This window comes from Portunus trituberculatus, chromosome 37 (genome assembly GCF_017591435.1).
Source record: "Portunus trituberculatus isolate SZX2019 chromosome 37, ASM1759143v1, whole genome shotgun sequence".
NCBI lineage: Eukaryota > Metazoa > Arthropoda > Malacostraca > Decapoda > Portunidae > Portunus > Portunus trituberculatus.
Window position 1 is genome coordinate 22,667,273 of NC_059291.1, and position 7,500 is coordinate 22,674,772.

The window sequence follows — 7,500 nt, forward strand, 5'->3', positions numbered from 1 at the left end:
AAGTCGTATTGAGATTTGAAATAGAGAGTGAGAGAGCTAACCTAACCTAAGCTAACCTAACCTAACCTAACCTAACGTAACCTATCCTAACCTAACCTAACCTATCCTATCCTAACCTAACCTAACCTAACCTAAGCTATCCTAACCTAACCTAACCTATCCTATTCTAACCTAACCTAACCTAACCTAAACTATCCTAACCTAACCTATCCTATCCTATCCTAACCTAACCTAACCTAAGCTATCCTATCCTGACTAGAATCACTCCATGCACACGTATCACTCCATGCACACATGGTAGACGAGTAAAGTGAAGGCCATGGCCAGCACACATCGGAGCAGGCTGCCCACTAGGCCCCGGTCCCCGTCCCTGCCGCCCCTCGGGACTTCCTTTGCCTTGTTAGAGGGGGAACAAATGGAAGGCTGCAAGACAACGCCCTTCCGTACCCCCACAGATGATCTCCAACGTGGCTCTTCCCTCCTGTGTCAGAGGTGGGCCTGGGGAGCGGCCCACCTCTAGCCATCCCCGAGGTCACGGTGTACGATCTCGGGGTTCAGGCTGTCCACGGTCTCGTCAGCCTGAGTAGTATAGTCTTCCTGTCGCCAGGGCCGGGCCTGGGGGGCGACCCACTTCTGGCCATCCCCGAGGTCACGGTGTACGACCTCGGGGGTCAGGCTGTCCACGGTCTCGTCAGCCTGAGTAGCATGTCCCCTTTCCTGGTAGGGCTGGGCCTGGGGAGCGGCCCACCTTTGGCCATGCAGAGGGTAAATGACCGTGACCTGGGGGGTGAGGACACAGTACGTGACCTTGGCTGCGGTCTTGCTGGGGCTTGTGTAAACGGCATATGGGGGCAGGCTTGGCTTGATTTCACCAGCCTGGGGGGCCAGGCTGGTGGTTGTCTCGTCGCCCTCAGGGGATAGGCTGATGTGCTGCTCGGTTTTCATTCGTTCCTGCTTGTTCTCCTGGGATGGGCTTGGTTCGCTGAGGAGCCTTCTGCTGTAATACACTGCGACTTCTTCAGCCTGGCCTGCCTTGAGGCTGAAGAAGAGTGCAGAACGGCGCCCGATTGTGTTTGCCTTGAGACCCACCCGCAGGTCAGCGAGCGGGATCTCACGGCGGGCCACGAGGCACTCCCCAGCCAGGATGTCCACTCTGACGGGCGTGGCCCCATCCTTCTTGGCTACCCTGCCAACGGGCACCAAGATCTTCTGGGCAGACATGTGCTGGCCTGCCCCGTCCACCGCGCTGGGGAAGCTGAAGGCCCCCAGCAGGCGCCGGCCTCCCTTCCCCTTGCTGCTGGGCAGACAGAGGGTGAGGCGGTCGGCGCCACCACACCGGCCCACCACCTCCAGGTGGGCAGAGACTTTCAGAGTGCTGTAGATGCGACCCATTGCTCTATCTTCCTCGTTTTATTTCTATTACTTTGATATGAATTTAAAAGTTTTCTTCGGACCAGTTTGTCAAAGTATGTTGAAATAAGAAGATGACGGCTCAACCGCCGCCCTCGCTCACTCTATGACAGACAGAGACAGGGACAAAATAAAGGGACTACGTAAATGATTGCCTGGCTGATTGATTGACACACACACACACACACACACACACACACACACACACACACACACACCTGGTAGCTCAGTGGTTAGAGCGCTGGCTTCACAAGCCAGAGGACCGGGGTTCGATTCCACGGCCGGGTGGAGATATTTGGGTGCTCCTTTCACGTGTAGCCCCTGTTCACCTAACAGTGAGTAGGTACGGGATGTGAATCGAGGAGTTGTGACCTTGTTGTCCCGGTGTGTGGTGTGTGCCTGGTCTCAGGCCTGTCCGAAGATCGGAAATAATGAGCTCTGAGCTCGTTCCGTAGGGTAACGTCTGGCTGTCTCGTCAGAGACTGCAGCAGATCAAACAGTGAACACAAACACACACACACACACACACACACACACACACACACACACACACACACACACACACACAGACTTGGACTTTTTATTATTATGGTCAGACTTTTTAACAAAGTATGGAGGACAGTTTCCATACACAGTATACATTATAAATTTACCCATTGTGTCTCTTTACACATAATACTTAACAAAACAAATATCGTTAACTTGTGTTGTATCGTGTATCTGTCACTTTGTAATAATTCTACAAATTTATACCGGGTTGGATTATTTCTGTAATTATGGGTAAGTAGTTTGTCATGAGTTCTTGTATATCGTTGTTATTACATTCAAGCAAAACATGGAACTCGTCCCCTATTACATTATTATTACATTTATTACAAATCCAGTCCTCTCTTGGGCATCCACTTTACCTCCTACCCGTTGGTTACAATTGGTAATCGATGATTACTACTTCTTCATCTACTAATGCTAATCCTATGAGACTTGGGTAATTTCCTTAGATATCTTTGAAAAACAAAGCAATCTTTAAATGAAACGTAAGAGTTCTTATATAATGTAACCATGGTGACTTATAAGTATTTTCAGCATACAGTTTAATTAAAAGGACACTGATACATCAGGCTCTGTAACCAAGTTTGCTATGTTTACCAGTTAGTGATCTAGTCCAATAGGCAATAATTCAACGTTCTTGTTTTTATGTGAACACTTACAGGATAATTGCCTAACTCACCATATACATGTTGTTTTGCGGACATTAAGTCATCAGTGTTTGACAAAGGTTACGTGTACATTTTCTTGTCCTTGATACCTTTGAAGCCCCAAACCTCACAACCATCCGTTATAACAGGTAGCACCATTGCACCAAACAGCTCCAGTTGCAGATCAATTATTGGTAGATCTAATTTTCGACATTTTGCTGTACATTGCTCTTCTTCCTTGCTGACCAAGTTGTTCCTGACATGTTTTGAAATACCCATTATAGTTCATCATAACACCTACCGTAAACACTTATATTGATCAAGTTGAAATTTCTTCTTGATCATTGAAAATAAAGTCATTCTAGTGTTTTTACAACTGATATCCAGCTTCCATTGATCACAATAGGTTTCCATTGCTTTCACATAAACCTGTATTACTCTCAACTAATATGACGGTATCATCTGCATATTTTAATTGACACAAGAATCTTCAGCATATCACCAACCCATTCATTTTCAATACTGACATAATAAAGAATGTTTTTTAGCAGATGATCATTCACACATATAAAGAGAACAATAGTAGTGATAAATTTTCTCCTTGTGTAACTCTAGTGTAACTGATAAAGCAATCTGAAAGTTACTGATTAACAGTAACGCAAAATTCCATATTGCTATACATGTCTTTGTTATAAGTGATAATTTTACCATTATCTCCTACCTTGAGTAGTTTTAGCCCAGTGCATCTCTCCATACAAGGTGAAATGCTTTCCTATAGTCTGCATATAAACAGTAAAGCTTTTTCTTCTTGTACTGAAATCAATCAAATAGGCCTTTCATTACAAATACATGATGAGTAGTGCAATATCCCTGCCTAAAACCAGTCTGCATTTCATTTACAACATAACTGCTATCACAAAATTCCGTCACTCTTCAATTTAGTATTGTTGTAAAACAACTTTCCAGTAGTTTCCTTACCAATCATATTGTCCTCTCCTACTCTTCCATTAAACACAAAAACCATATTATTTTTTACATGCTTCCAATAAATAATTTCTTACCATAACTGTCAATTTTAGTTATATCAGCAGAATATTTTTCTGTTGGTACAGTACCAAGTTGTCGCATATATCACATGCATCACTTAATTTGATTTTTGTATAGAACTATTGTAGCACAGTTCCTGTGTTGTGGTATTTATGGTAGCCACCTGTACAGCTGTCCAGTCATCAGTTGTGTGTTTACGTTTTGCTAATCATATCTATATAGTTACATCGACATTTCTATTATTATTATTATTATTTTATTATTATTTTTATTATTGTTATTAATATTATTATTGTTATCATTATTATCATTATTTTTTATTATTATTATTATTATTCACTTTTACGGTACAACACGACGACTTTTACACACTACTACTACTACTACTACTACTACTAGAATTACAACAACTTCTACTACCACTATTACAACAACAACAACTACTACTACTACTACTACATTACTACTACTACTACTACTACTACTACTACTACTACTACTACTACTACTACTTACTACACTACTACTACTACTACTACTACTACTACTACTACTACTACTACTACTACTACTACTACTACTACTACTACTACTACTAACTACTACTACTACTACTACTACTACTACTACTACTACTACTACTACTCAGCCTGTTCTCGTGCTATACATGATAGAGAGGTTGCCCACAAAAGGTACTTGAGCAAAAGGTACTTGATTCCATCTCCTGAATCTCATCCACTTTATATCTCTGCCCGGAATAATGCCAAGTCTGTTCTTCAACTTGCCAAACACTCCTTCATAAATAGAAAATGTCAAAATCTTTCAAACTCAAACTCCCCTCGAGACTTCTGGCATCTAGCCAAAAACATCTCAAATAACTTCACTTCTTCATCTTTCCCTCCTTTATTTCATCCTGACGGCACCACTGCCATCTCTTCTGTCTCTAAAGCTGAACTCTTTTCTTAAACTTTGCTCACAGCTCCACCTTGGACGATTCCGGGCTTGTCCCTCCCTCTCCTCCTCCCTCTGACTATTTTCATGCCTACAATTAAAATTCTTCGTAATGATGTTTTCCATGCCCTCGCTGGCCTAAACCTTCGGAAGGCTTATGGACCTATATTGTTCTCAAAAACTGTGCTTCCGTGCTTGCACCTTGCCTGGCCAAACTCTTCCAACTTTGTCTATCGAATTCTACCTTTCCTTCCTGCTGGAAGTTCGCCTACATTCAGCCTGTTCCTAAAAAGGGTGATCGTTCTAACCCCTGAAACTACCGTCCTATGGCTTTAATTTCTTGCTTGTCTAAAGTTTTTGAATCTATCCTTAATAGGAAGATTCTCAAACATCTGTCACTTCACAATCTTCTGTCTGATCGCTCGCTCTACTAGTGATCTTCTGGCTTTCCTTACTGAGTCTTGATGATCCTCTTCTAGAGATTTCGGTGAAACTTTTGCTATAGCGTTAGACATATGAAAAGCTTTTGATAGAGTCTGGCCTAAAGCTTTGATTTTAAAACTGCCCTCTTACGGCTTCTATCCTTCTCTCTGCAACTTTATCTCAAGCTTCCTTTCTGACCGTTCAATTGCTGCTGTGGTAGACGGCTACTGTTCTTCTCCTAAATCCATTAGAAGTGGTGTTCCTCAGGGTTCTGTCCTGTCACCCAGTCTCTTTCTGTTATTCATTAATGACCTTCTTAACCAAACTTCTTGCCCTATCCACTCCTACGCTGATGATACCACCTTACATTTTTCCACGTTCTTTCAGAGGCGACCAACCCTTCAGGAAGTCAACAGATCACGCAGGGATGCCACAGAACGCCAGACTTCCGATCTTTCTAAGATTTCCGATTGGGGCAGAGAAAATCTAGTAGTTTTCAATGCCTCAAAAAACTCAATTCCTTCATCTATCAACTCGACACAACCTTCCAGACAACTATCCCCCTCTTCTTCAATGACACTCAACTGTCTCCCTCTTCCACAATGAATATCCTCGGTCTGTCCTTTGTTCATAATCTTAACTAGAAACTTCCCATCTCATCTCTTGCTAAAACAGCTTCCATGAAGTTAGGTGTTCTGAGGCGTCTCCGCCAGTTTTTCTCAACCCTCCAACTGCTTACTCTGTATAAGGGCCTTATTCGTCCGTGTATGGAGTACTCTTCGCATGTTTAGGAGGGTCCACTCACACAGTTTTGCTTGATAGAGTGGAATCGAAAGCTCTTCGTCTCATCAACTCCCCTCCTCTGACTAGCTGACTTCAGCCTCTTTCTCACCGCCAAAATGTTGCATCCCTTTCTATCTTTTATCGCTATTTTCATGCTAACTACTCTACTGTTCTTGCTAACTGCATGCCTCCCCTTCTCCTGCGGCCTCGCTGCACAAGGCTTTCTTCTTCCTCTCATCCCTATTCTGTCCAACTCGCTATTGCAAGAGTTAACCAGTACTCTCAATCATTCATCCCTTTTATTGGTAAACTCTGGAACTCCTTTCCTGCATCTGTATTTCCAAATTCCTACGACTTGTCTTCTTTTAAGAGGAAGGTATCGAGGCATTTGCTCCCCTTTCTTTGGCTGACGGTTTTGGCACTTTTCACACTTTTTAGAGAGCCTGCACTCAACTGGGCCTTTTTTCTTAACTTTCTTTTTGCCCTTGGCTGGCCCTCTTCTCTACGTAAAAAAAAAAAAAAAAAATTCTATTACTTTCTCTATTTAATATACTAATATATTTTTCTATTACTAGAAATATAACAAAAGTATATATAAAATACAGTACATTACAACTACTACTGTTACTACTACTATTATAAACATTATTACCACACTATCAACGACTACTATTTCTACTATTACTGCTACTACTACTATTACTAATACAACTACTATTACTACTACTACTACTATTACTACTACTACTACTACTACTACTACTACTACTACTACTACTACTACTACTACTACTACTACTACTACTACTACTACTACTACTACTACTACTACTACTACTATTATTATTATTACTACTACTACTTCTATTAGTACTATTACTGCTAGGTATTATTGTTATTATTGTTTTTATTATAATTATTATTATTATTATTATTATTATTATTATTATTATTATTATTATCATTATTATTATTATTAAAATTATTTTTTTTTATTTTTATTTTTTATTATTATTATTATTATTATTATTATTATTATTATTATTATTATTATTATTATTATTATTATTATTATTATTATTATTATTATTATTATTATTATTATTATTATTATTATTATTATATGGTGCCTCAGCAACAGATGAACTCTAAATCTAAATCAAACATTTTACATGATATTTACTAACAAAACTGTTGAAAATCTTCCGCCTTTAATTTATGATAATAAATCTGTTGCAAAAACTACTACACACACTATTTTAGGCATAACCATAGGTGACAGTTTAACATTTCAAAACCCCATTTCAAATTGAATTCTAAAACGATCTAGAATTGTATATTTTCTAATTAGAATAAAAGACTTTATGGCAAATAAAATAACTTTATTATGCCCAGATAATGCCACACTTGCAATATTGCACTCCAATATGGTGTTCAACTTATCCCACACACCTATTACCATTATTTAGATTACAAAAGAAAATAATCCGCATTATAACTAATAGTGATTATTTCGCCCATACCCAGCCTCTTTTAAAGAACACAATATATTCCAATTATTTGATATAAACGAACTACAAATTGCTAGTTACATATATAAATGTATTCAGAGTAATGACAATACAATACTACATTACCAACATAACTATATGACCCGCACCCGTGATAATCTTCTCATTCCGATCCAGAG